Here is a 12,870-nt window from a genome sequence, read left to right as displayed (position 1 = left end):
ACAATAAAAATAATAAAACCTAAGATGGTGTTTAATCCTCTCTTAGGGAAAATGATTTCAAGATAAAATGAATATTCAAAAAAAACGTTGATTTTAGAATAAAAGGAAAAAAGTTGTCGTGACCAGGATTCGAACCTGGGTTATTGCGGTCACTCACACCCTTAACTCTTTGATAACCCATATCAAAATCAAAATAAAGACCCTAACAGTCAAACATCAGAGTGAGACAAACAATGGAAACAATAAAACGCAAGAGGGTGACTCATGCTTCCAATGGTAGAAGTGATTTCAAGATGTCATTAGCATTCGTATCGTGTATAAAAAAATCGAGAATAAAAGAGGTTTGTTTCCGCCTAAACCCTATGATGGGATGTGAATAATTCATTCCACTCCAACAAAATGAGAATAGTTTGGATGGTGATCACTCAGTTCATGAATATTCAAAATTCTCTAAAAATAAACAGTTGTCCGTTTGAGGTATAAACATGCGATAGCTTTTTTCTCAATAAAAATGTTTACTTTCAAATCTTAATTAAAAATAAATTGTAACGCGCGAGTGTGATCACTAGCAATTACGAAAGTGTTTTAAATTCTATACAAAATTCCGCAAGTGAGGAAAATAACAACGATAATGGACGCAATTCAATGACAATGATTCGAAGAGAAATAATTAAATCTCCCATTTAAAAAAAAAATTATCAGAAAAAAACCGAACGAAAAGGGTATTCAAAAACGCAGCACCATGCTCATGAACATTCCCATTTCTCGGGAAAAATGAACCATAGAGCATACAAACCGGGGAAAAATACGAAATGCCAGCAGGTGTTGTAACTGTCTCATGATTATCTGTCCATCATTTTTTAATCAAGTCAGCATCCTTACATTTTTTCGGATCAAAGTCAATGACCTGTCTGTCCAAATTGTTACCGAGTTATGACGTGTGTCAATCAATGATAGACCAATGGAAATCTAGCAATGGGTGTATAAGAGTGGCTATGAGTCGGAATGGTATGATCATACGTGGGACCAAAGTGAATCACCAGATAGGCGCCCTAAACTACTAATAGGTGTAAACGACTAATTGAAAATGTGTCATTTCCCCTAATTTCTCTCCAAGCGTCTATGAATCATTATCACGGTATACGCGAGATTTACAAATTTTGTTGATCTGAAAAAAATGTTCAAGACGTACTTTGGAACCACGAACCACGTTTCTTCAGCTCAATGAAGCAACAAAATACCAGTGGTGAACACCTCAGCTCTTTTCTCTGCACATTATCACAAACTACTGGACGGTGTTAGATAACTCACGAACCCCCACGGATTCTTTAAGGCCTTTATAGAGACATCCGGTTTCTTATAACCGTACTTGAATTTAACTGTTTACTGTTGTCTATATTTCTGTTAAACTGGATTAAGGGATGGGCTAGAATTAGGGTGCAATTGGGGTCTGGTGTTTTGTTTCTACTTTGTCATTTTTCCAAGTCTTTTAGTTGAAATTTTTTTTTCAAATCTGATAGAAATATTTCGCGGATGAGAAAAGTGCACAAAATCGAACAGGAAGAAGCCTTTTCTTTTTTTTAAGAAATTTGAGGTTATAACTTCGGATATAAATACAAAGAAAGTAATAAAATAGCATCATTCAAAACTAACTTTTACATGGTGAGCGACTTTGGCCGAATTTGTTCGCAGATCAAATTAAACTTAATTACTTTAGAGCGGCCAACCCTAAATATCGCCTGGAGGTGTGCAATATAAAAAAGTCGAAAATCCCCAAGCCTTATCAGAATATAGGTCTCGATGAACTATTTTTAGACAAAATGCTTTAAGTTCCATAACATTTTTATTTTACGCGAACGGCGGGAAAATCGGTTTGGTGGCTTTCATATCAGAGTTCACTAGTATAGGTCCAGACAACCCACAATTTGAACGTCGCTTGAGAATAAACAAACCGGAAAATGTGACCAACGATTTTCTCAATGGAAAGAACACGTATTTACGAACAGTCTGAAGTGTTATCTGTCCAATTGTCGCGAACTAAGTTTTTGGGCAATTTTTGTAATTTTCATTATTACACTCATATAGGCGGACAAAGAAATGGGAAAATTGAGAGGGTAAATCGCATCTTGGGGTATGGCCTGGGGTTATACCAAGTTAATCCAGCAAAAGAACAAGGCTTCTTATTCACAAAGATCCAATACAATATTTGGGCTACTCAAGGGTACGAAATTTTAGGACCACAAACAAAAGTAACACAGAAAAGACATGAGACCGTTGTGGGGTGAAAAATCGTTTTAACACTGGATAGAAAGCTGATTTAGTTCAACTTCCGTTGTTTCTGTTGCTCAGGTTACCTGATATTTAAAATGTTAGCTGTTACTTCCCAAACAAAACAAGCCAAATGCAAAATCGTCCTGTACGATACGGATACAATTTGAAAATGGTAACCAACCATCAAATCAATATGTTTGCCATATTTACACTTTAATATGAGTATTGTTAATGAATTCAGTTGTACATACCATGCATTAGCGCCAAACACAGATTGCGCATTCGCTTCACGAAATGCTGTCGTGAACTGCCTTCTGCTTCTCTCAGATTACACGACAAGCGGACCCCCCTGTCCTGGGCCACAATTGCAAAACACACGTCAGTACCACAAACACTAGCATTCTTTCCTTTTAATTCTTGCTCACTTTTACCAAATGTTAATTTCTCACGCGCGTTATTTATATTTATTTTTTATGGCCATCTTTTTATCCTCTCTTTTTTTTTTTTTTTTGTTCAAACTGATGGGTTCAGAGTGGGATTCATCCTTTCCCGACAGTTACTTTTCTTTTGGAAAATTCTAAGACATCCTTTTGTTTGACAAAATAGCAGTCTCCTCTTTAAGAAAAGACAAAAGATATCGTTTAAGAAGAGAAGTTGCATCCATTGCCAACAAACACGCCGATCTTTTTTTCTTTTTGAGTTGAAGGATGCGTGAGTGCTTTTCAGCACCACTGCAAAGTGTTGCGGCGCATACAGTACGGCAAGTGCATACTGTATTTACAGAGGAAAGGCACTCGCCTCTCGACAAGGCAAAGATGCCTTTGAAAAATATCAGGAAGGATCTAGTGCACAGCCCTATATTGCCACTTCTGCGATTGCAGAGTAAATAATTCAGGCGTTACCGCAGAGCTGGGCATTGCGATTTTCGAGAAAGGCTTCCCATTTTAGTGCTAAGCAGAAGGCCTTCCTAAAAGACAAATTTAAAATAGAACACACTGGAATCATAGCAGATCCGGCAGAGGTGGCACAGGATATGGGGCATGGAAATCATGAATATTGAGCCGCAGATCAGTCACTGTAGATGAATTCCTAGCACCCAAGCAAACGATGGTCAGTTGCCTGGGGTTTTCCTCCGGCAACTCTGATGCGCGCTGGCGCAGAAATCGTCAGCGGCAGTTGGCACGAAAAGTAAAGTGCTCTCCAAGAGTGGCGGCAAATAATGACAGTGCGAACGCATCAAACAAACTATATTAAAGGCATTGCGGCATGGAGGATGAAACAGAGAAAGGCAACCGGTTTTGGAATACCAAGATTAAGTATTCTCTGGAGAAACAATGCGTAATGAGGGTTCGTTTTGCAGAAACTAAAGCTAACTACGGGATAAGAGACCAAGAATGGTGAGAAAATCGCGCTCAGTTTCCAAAGGCTCGACACAGCAGAGAAAATTTCGGCGAGATTTAAGGGAGAGAATTTTCTCAAGAAGCGGCACTTGGAGAAAATTCCCGAGGATGGTCGCGTGCTTCAAAGTTACGGCGGCGAGTCAATTATTGTTGTCACGCAAACTACGCCGCTTCAAATTATTTATTCAGTAAACCATCAAAGGGTAACAACCTCATTTTACGTGCTGCGCTATGATCGAGAAGGATTTAGAAGACTCAAATTTACAAAAGCTAGTAAATTTGAATTCGATCTAACTTGACAATTAATTAGGTAACAGTAGGCCTTGCTAATGTTTTGTAAGACCTTGTCACGAAACTTTCATATAACAAAAGAATGACAACCCTGAATGTAACCTGAAACAAAGTTCTAAAGGAAATATGTTTATTAATACAAGCAGATATTTTAAAATTTAATCTTTATATCCTGTAGAAAGAAATACACTGGAGTAAATAAATAGAAGTATGGTTTTACCTAAACATAACAGCTAAAAGCTCGTTTATTATTTGACTAACAATGATGTCTGATTCATTATTTTATGAAATTATCCTATCAGTATAGAGAATTACTCCTTTTAAAAACAAATTTCATTTATCTATGTATACTTCATCCTGCTCTTAAAACTATCAAGCTGCAACCTTTTGTAGCTTTTATTTAAGACAAATGCATTACTAAAACAAATACATTGTGTCAACATAACAAGCAAAATGCTGAGTCATTAGTTATTAATCCTTTGACCCCTAACACTGACCAGCAGCTAATTTCTTCTTACAATATTAACCCCAAATTAAACATTAAGTCACAAGAATGAAGGAAATAATTACTAACTAAAGAAACTCTTGATTCAGTAAATGGTTTGAACCCGGGGGTAACATGTGAAGGTGTAGTCTGATCGTCCGGGTGAGTGTAGTCCTGAGAAGGACTGTTGTCGGTGGCAGTGACTGTCACTGCCACCGACAACAGTCACTGCCACCGACAACAGTCCTTCTCAGGACTACACTCACCCGGACGATCAGACTACACCTTCTCAAACTCTTGACAAACAAATTCTCCTTGTCAGCACCTTGAAAAATGTATTGAGAACAATATGGAGAATATTCATACTGTTGTTAGCATGTAAAGGGTTTAGTGGTCAAACCTTTATGTACAAAATTCCATAAATACATTAGAGCAGAAACCCTGCCTCTAAAATGCAAGTCAGTTAAAAAAAAAATGGGTTTATAAAGTTTTCTTTGTAATAAATTATATCAGTGCATACCAAGTGATATCAGTGACAACAGTACTTTTGCATCCCGACAGGTTTAACCTGTCCAGCAAACATAGCTAATTTAAACAATTTTGCATCAATTTGAAAATATTTTTCTTATTAAGTAGGCATATTACTCACATTACTGGTACACAGAATTTGTTGAGATCTTAGTTATCATTCTCATTGCAAGTATGCCTTATTGTGCACCAACTTGGCCAAGAAAAATACACTTGACATCAAATATTTTGGGAGATTTAAACTGTTGATTAAAAAATAATTCAACTACCCTTCCCAAGCCAATGCACCTTCAAGGCCCTTAACTAGAATTTCCTTATTACCTGCAGTGCTTAATCCTCTACTATGTAAAGCTTCCTTTAAACCAGGTACTGTCATCAAAGTTGGATTGATAGCTACACTTCTTAGCTTAGTGGCATTACAGAACTTTAAATGAGACCACAGTGATAAGTTATCAGCAAAGCGAGTATTGCACTGTTTACAGACAATGGGTTTTAGTGCACACAACACTGATTCTGTCGCGCCTCTGCTGCTTACACAAGTCACCACGTCAATACTAGACAAAGAAACTTGACAACTGAGCAAATCATTTTCTTTATTTCCACCACAATTGCAAACATTTGGTTGGTAACAGTGTGGCAGAGAACGCCATTGGTAGTGTGAGGGATAACAAGAGGGCATTGGTTGATGTTCTGGGAGGTGAAATGAGCACACATAATTACTTCACATTACTTGCCACCATTTACCAGTGGTGGTGCTTACATTTGACCGGTTAGTTAAGGTCAAATCTTCCCTCACTCCAGAATGTTTGGCCTCTTTAGCCTGCAAAGAGACAATGCCATAACCCACCCTATACCTTGTAAACAGCAAATTTCCATGATAGGGAATGGCATATCCAACTGTTCCTGTGTTGTGACATCAACACAAATGTACCAAACTTGTGGGGTAGACTAACTCACATACTCGAAAATTGTCCTTAACAAATCTTGTTTTATTCTCCTCTTTGTTTTCACAACGTCTCTCTTAATTTCTGCTCTCACACACAAAAACTGATTTTATCATCTCCCACGCATCTCCCGTTACAACCTCGTGATCTAGTCTATGCATGCTTATGCAACTTTTGCATTGTATCATCTCTAAAAGCGTCTCCTGTGTGCTTACGCAACTTCTGTTCAACTGGATAAAAAAAGCAAAGACATCAAGTTAAAATACATACTACACATTTCTTTCAGTTCTGCAACCTGGGCAGAATTGGTCTCTATTCTTTTAAAAAGTCCCCTGCATTCCTCAGACACTCACCTATCTTGCTAAGAGCTAATCGTTGGATTGTTTATGCCTCTGTTTCGTCTTCACTTTCTTAAGTGTCAAGTAAACAATGGTAATATGAGGCCAATGCAATGGCTTGATTGCCAATAAGCCTAACTGGTAACTTGTTATACCTGTTAGCTTCATCACTAAAATGTTCTTTTACTCTTGAAGCCAGCTATCCAGACAGTATCCCAGTCCACACCCCCCCACCCCCCCTACCTGATCTATGCCTCCAAAGAAAGGAAAACTTCTCTTCTGCAGGTATTGCTTTAGGTCCACCTCTGATTTCTGCAACATACCCTGCTTCCTAGCATGCTCCCCAACATTGTCTGTACCAGAAACCCTCAAAAGAGTCTCTATTCCCTATAGGTGCTCCCAGAGCAGAAACAAAAGGATCAAACTTTCCTCTTTCCATGGCCTCTAAGTACAGGAGATTAATGTAATGTTGCCAGGCATTGATCTTACAATGCATGGGTTCTGGCCTTAACTTGTCTGGAAAATGCCCAATCCTAGGAGGATCAAACTGTCGGATGCCATTTTCAGGCCTGAACTGTAACTTTCTGGAATTTCAATTTTTTTTCTGAAAGGTTTTGGGGAAGAGAGGCAAGAAAATCGTTGTTTACCTTTTCAGTATTAGAGGTTCTCATTTCCTTAGTGTAAGGTTTCCAGGTGTCATCTTTACCCATTCCAAAACTACCCCCCTTAGTGTTCATGTTTCCTTTATGAACATTTGCATTTGAGGAAGGATATGTAGCTGCCTGGTTGAGTTCACTGGCTGCCCAGCTCTGCCAGGACATGCCTGCTCCTGGCTGAAATTCAACAGTGGACCCTTTATCACAAACAGTGAAAACATTACCTTCACTCATTTTCATCTCTTCAGTGAGCTGCTTCCAGAGGTCATGCATTATTTGATCTTTCTCTTTTACACTTACACCTGATCACCAAAGTTCCAGCACACCATACTTCCAATTGACATTGTCAGCTCATTTGTTTCAGGAGCTCCATCATCTGAGAACTGAAAAATTAAATGATTTTCATTTTCATTGAACCAGACAAGCTTACAAGAAAGATGGGGAACTCTCATATGCAAATCAATAATCAGAAACACCTGATGCCCCTGAGATCTGTTTGACATGACCAATGTCTAAACTTTTAACAAACTTGTCAACATTATCATCTGAGAAACTGAGCTTGGGTAACCTTAAGTCAACTCCAAGACATTTAATGTTATGTAGCAGTCAGACTTCTTTTTCAGTATTAAAAAGTCAACTTTGTGTTTTACAGACAAGATTTATATATTGAAGTGGCACGGACTGTTTCAGTACACCTTCTGAATAGTGATAATTATTAATGGCTCTCTCAGAAATACCCTGAAGAAATTAGCCCCTCATAGACTACTTTCATCATAAATGGCTACCAGATTAGTATTCTCTTGTTTAAATTTTAAATTAGCCATTCATGCCTCGTTCTCCAGTACAAAACTCAAAAGAACACATTATCTCAAGCCAGGTAAAAAAGACTAATCTAAATTTAAACAAAAGAATATTAATCCAGCAGCCATTTATGAAAGTGGTCAATGGTTTCGTAGCTTGCATTGGCAGCCAAAAAATCCTATGCCCCATCCAATAGCGTACCTATTGTAGATGAGTCATTTCGTGGAGCAGTCAGTCAAAAAGCCTCATTTTCCTTTCTTCTGCCATGGAAGTGAAAGGCTAAAGCCACTCAATATAAAAAAAAAAAAAGGTTGGGAAGCTTTAACCAATGTGAAATAAACCACTTAAAAAAGCTCTTTAGTATAGAGAAGCGCACATAGAAAATCATGTGCGACGTCGTAAAGATTACAAGACTTAATGGAGATCTCTAAAGTAGTGTGGGCTCTGGAAAGACCCTGTTTACCAGGCCAGAAAAGTAAAACTTGGGACCAAGTTAATGCAGCGCGGGAAAAGATGCCCAATTGTGTTATAAAAGATGTGAGTTTAAGGTTTCCTAACCCTCCAGGCATTCCTTACATAGGGCATAAAAGGGAATAAGCAAATTCTCATACAAATGCCCATGTCAAGGAGAGCAATTATAAATAACAACTGAATAAGTTCATGAGACATATACAGTCAAAAAAAAATTAAGGGGTGGAAACATCAATAAAACTGCATAGAAAGTCCCTTAAATAATACCTACACTGTAATACTCATGAATGCTTCACTACTTAGTACCAGCAGTTGCTGTAATTATTCTTCCCTGGTTACCTCACATCTTTTAGAAGACATTTGAGCTCCCATTTTAAGTTATCACAGGAAGTCAGAATCACTGGTAAGCAGAATAAACATCAGTTATTTAGATTAAAAAAGGCAGACCAGATGGTTTCCCTGAATTTGAATGTTTTTGCAGTAAGCACCCTGATCTCTGTCGGACGATTCAGACGCCTGGCATGTTGCTACATCTGCAGAGACAATACTTTTCTATTCACATTTTCATTCTGCAAGAGAAAGAAGTCAATAAGAAAGAGTAAGCATAGCATTCAAAAAGTGCCAAAGCAATTGTGCAGAATTAACAACAGCAGAAGTCTGTTACCCAATCAAGAATGGCTAGTTCCATGTGCATGTTGTAGGTGTCATCCCCACAATGGATCTGCTTAGCAGCAGAAATGAGCATCACTGAATGGAGGGATTCAATCCAGTATGTTTCCCTACACTGCAGAAGTTAACAGATTTTGAGTGGCTTTTACTGTAACTGGAATATGAATTTTTTGCAACTCTTTCAAGACCTTTACTGCAACATCGCTAATTTGGAAAAGGCAAACTTTTTCATACAAAGAAACAAAAACATACAGTAGCATGTGCCAATTAATTACCCGCATGTAATCATATGCATGTCTATATATTGAGGTGCCCATAATGGCTTTCCTATATGCAGCTACAGCTTCAGGTTTAGTTAAAACCTTTTGCTCATTAGGTAGCCATTTTGCTTACACCGTGACTCCGCATGGCAATTGACATGATTTCTCGGAGTCATAAATAAAGAAAATTATAGAAAAACAAATTAATAGATCAGTATTAATAATAGTAAGTATAATGCTTCTGGTTTTCCATTTTTACAGAAAATTCTGTAATCTTTGAGTTCATGAATTATGCTATGTCTTGTTGGTATTACATAACACAATGTGTACATAACAGCAAAAAAAATTAATAATAATAATTTTGGTCTCGTGAAATCGTTCTTTTGAAGGAGTAACCTGAGAAAAACTCTTTGTACCTTATGACTACTACGCATTCTCTCAATAAACAGTCATTCAAATTACCTGATAATGGTCAGCAACAAACAGCAGGTCAGCCTGAAATTCTTGCTCACTGAGTGGACTGTTCTTCATGCAGAAGTACACACGAGAAATAAACAAAAAAAAAACAAGTACTTTAGTCACACTATAAAAGATTTTTCTGTCCTCCATACTCATATTACATCAATGGTAGGATATTATTGAGGATGCAAATGTATCATATCTTGGGTCTCAGATAGAAAAGTCAGCAGCTCTTTTGTCATAGGGACTTCACGGCTCACTGCTAAAGTTTCACTAGCCCTACTCCAGTTTACGACTCCTAAAACTTTTTTGCTTCTAAACAGAATCAGTAAAAATAAAAATATTTTTAGGAGTAGCATTGAGTGTATTAAGGTTCAACATACATACAAAGAGTTCAAAAGCATCTTAAGAGAAAGAAAGGGCTGACACCATCGTGTGTGCTGCTGATCTATTCGAATCATGCCTTGCATCTGTAATAACACACTACAGGAAGAAATGGTAGATATCAAAACATACATGTAACATTGAACACATTTCTGTACTCACAAATCTCTCAGGGTTTAAAATTTGATATCAGATATTGTATGTTTAGATGTGCTAGTCAGCAGAACTTTGCAGAAGTCTACTAGATCCCATGCATCAAATTGACTGCTTACAGAGATCCTGGCTTGCAACAAGGAACAATTGAACAAAACTCAAGCATGCACCTCCCATACTCTAAGACTGGTGTATAAGTATGTGGCCAAAGATAAAATAAAATTGAAATCAACCTGTACCTCTCCATTTATAACACAACCAGGGCTGCTTTTCCGTTCTTCCTGGGCAGCAGACATGGACTCATTGGAAACCCTATTCACAATGGTTGCATAACAATGCTTTTTCAAGACTGTTGAAGTAATTTAAAAAAGAGGTATTTTAGAATTCAGGTAAGAGAGAAACCAAACAAAAAAAACTTCTCAGTCCATTTGAGGTATTTTGGAGGAGAGATCATCATTTGGCTTCCTGTAAACTGTTGTTGACTGCCATTTGCTTGCAAGAAGAGATACAACATAGGAGCATTAGAGAAAGTGCCTTGCCAATCTATGAAAAACAGAGGCAGATAAGTGACCAGTTACAACAAAATTCAAGAATACAGAGAGAGTGAATTTCAGAAAATTTCCAGCAGAAAACGAAAAGGTACTTACCTCAAATTTACATAGTACTTTGGAGGAGATCCTCCCATGATAGAGGAGGAGAGCCACTTGAATGAATCTCCACATACACATGAAACTGTTACGGACACAACGTGACTTTGTCGATTGAAGATTGGTAAATCGCAATCAATGAGTTTTCCATAGTAACAGCATGCTGTGGAGAGAGTGTTACAAAAAGAAAATACAGAGTTCGCAGAGCTCCCTCGCTGCAGAGATAATTATATGGGGTCGTTCTCATCATCATCATCATCATCATCATCATGTTTATTTGTTCAAGCAGGTTGAATTTATTGGCAACTGTATAAGCTGATGTGGACCTGCTGTTTTCCCACCAACCCACCCCAGGGGAGGACATCCAGCACACAGTAATCTCGTGCGTGGGAAATTAACGTCTCTTACCCCTTACCCTTTAAGAGACGGGACCTCCGGCTTTACGTCCTATCCGAGAAGACGAAACAATGTGAGTGAAGTGTCTTGCTTAAGGACTCAACGTTAAGCCCCAGCCAGGACTTGAACCCGGGCCGTTTGACCCAGAATCCAGCGCACTGACCACTGGACTACTCACGCCTCACTCGTTCTCTGCTAAAGGCGTAGTGATCTGTATTCTTTGTGGTGTATGTTCTGCATGTGGAGGGGAAATTGGAGAAACAGCATCAGAGAAAGGTAAAGAAATACACGAAGATGGAGTGGAAGACGATAAAGGAAAAGAAAACCGTGTGGTAGATGGTGTAGAAACAAGAGAGGGGTCCGGACTAGCTGTGCTTCCAGTTGATGATAAGCTCAGTTGGCTCGATGTCAGTCCTTTCCTCTCCATTTTCTCCTCAAAAGGTAACAGAAGAGCCTCCATCAGATCCGCATTCTGTGTACTTGAGGTCGCTTTTGTTAGATTTAGCGCACCTTTTGCCATTTTGACGCGGTCTTTGATGCCAAGAAGTCTGCTCTCTTGAGGAAGCTCTCTGTTGAAAGAGAACTGGACCTCGATCTGTTGGACGCTTTTTCTTGCACATAGATGGGTTATTTCCGTGAGCCATAACGCACAAAATTCACAATAACTATCCTTCGAGCAGCGACAGCTAAGAATGTTGCCGAACAACCACTTGAGTTCTGAAATGCAGGCTGCTAATCGCACTTACTTAAAGCTATTGTCAGTGATAATATTGCGCATGTATTATTTATGACGCCGCTAGTTTCAATGGGAATAATCTGAAGGCTCTGTTAACCGATGTGTATAAAGAGCTTGGGGACGTAAGTCGAAATTACACGGCGCGAATTTTGAAAATACAACTGTACGACTGCTTAGTCGACCGTAGATCGCACTTTGAACGGCCGAACGATGTGTTGGTGCCAAATAAATCCAAATAAGCTAAATTATGGGAATGAGAGTCAACAAGACTCAATATCTTCTAATTTTTTTACCCAAAATAATACTTTTACTGCGTCTTCCATGCACACCGTTTCACGTATGGTCAGACCGTTGGTCGCAATATTGGATGATTCTTTTATTTGAGCTAGAATCGCCCAGCTTAAAGTATACACGCGCTCTGATTGGTCAATACGTCAACCGGAAGAGAGGGTATTTAGCGTGGAATCGCACTAACGCATAAAGCGATATAGCTGACGTGAGTCGCGAGCAAAAATTATTGTTACGAACGTAATTAACGTAAATACAACTAGTGCTACGAAAATATGAACAAATATGAACAAATTTATAGAAAACGAATGTCTTCCAAATTTTGAATTGAAATTGAAATTTTTAGAAAATTGGAGGAAACCACTCACGCTCAAAAGTACGAGAAAACGCATAGCAAAAAATCAAAATGCCAGAGACGAGGAAGAGAGCCAAACGACAGTTCTCGCCGAGGAAAACCAAACAAGCGTTACGAAAGAAAACCAAAACAGGTATCAATGCCGAAAAGGGTCAAGCATTTTTTCCCGAAATCCAAACCATTGTAGCCTATACAGACGACGAACTGGCCTCTTTTAGATACAACATGGTTTCAAAAAACACTAGACGGCAAATTCACAAATTCGAGTGGTGGTAAAACTGTCATCCAAGCGCTCAGTGATGATTTCGACCCAGTGGAGATATCAGAGCTCACTGGCCA

At 38.5% G+C, this 12,870-nt stretch overlaps 1 long non-coding RNA gene and 3 pseudogenes across 2 annotated transcripts in view; all 4 read right to left on the bottom strand.

The window, feature by feature from the left end:
• Nucleotides 1–4,749: 4,749 nt before the first annotated feature.
• On the bottom strand, nt 4,750–5,890 carry LOC148737885 (uncharacterized; annotated as a pseudogene).
• Nucleotides 5,891–5,942: 52 nt separating this feature from the next.
• LOC148737883 (uncharacterized) lies at nt 5,943–12,211 on the bottom strand (annotated as a pseudogene). The gene is made up of 10 exons (XR_015996329.1): nt 12,194–12,211; nt 11,338–11,869; nt 10,757–10,998; nt 10,349–10,421; nt 9,982–10,055; nt 9,762–9,887; nt 9,129–9,278; nt 8,849–8,968; nt 6,500–8,753; nt 5,943–6,148 (listed from the first exon to the last, which is right to left on the bottom strand). The product of XR_015996329.1 is annotated as an uncharacterized LOC148737883 (transcript).
• LOC148737877 (uncharacterized) overlaps nt 5,943–12,870 on the bottom strand; it is a 103,092-nt gene continuing 96,164 nt past the window's right edge. Inside the window, exon 2 of the long non-coding RNA XR_015997040.1 lies at nt 5,943–6,250. This is a non-coding gene — a long non-coding RNA (uncharacterized LOC148737877). The remainder of the gene's footprint in view (nt 6,251–12,870) is intronic.
• Nucleotides 6,440–7,671, bottom strand: LOC148737884 (uncharacterized; annotated as a pseudogene).

The sequence above is a fragment of the Stylophora pistillata genome, chromosome 2 (assembly GCF_964205215.1).
Source record: "Stylophora pistillata chromosome 2, jaStyPist1.2, whole genome shotgun sequence".
Taxonomy (NCBI): domain Eukaryota; kingdom Metazoa; phylum Cnidaria; class Anthozoa; order Scleractinia; family Pocilloporidae; genus Stylophora; species Stylophora pistillata.
This window is presented reverse-complemented; position numbering and strand designations above follow the sequence as displayed.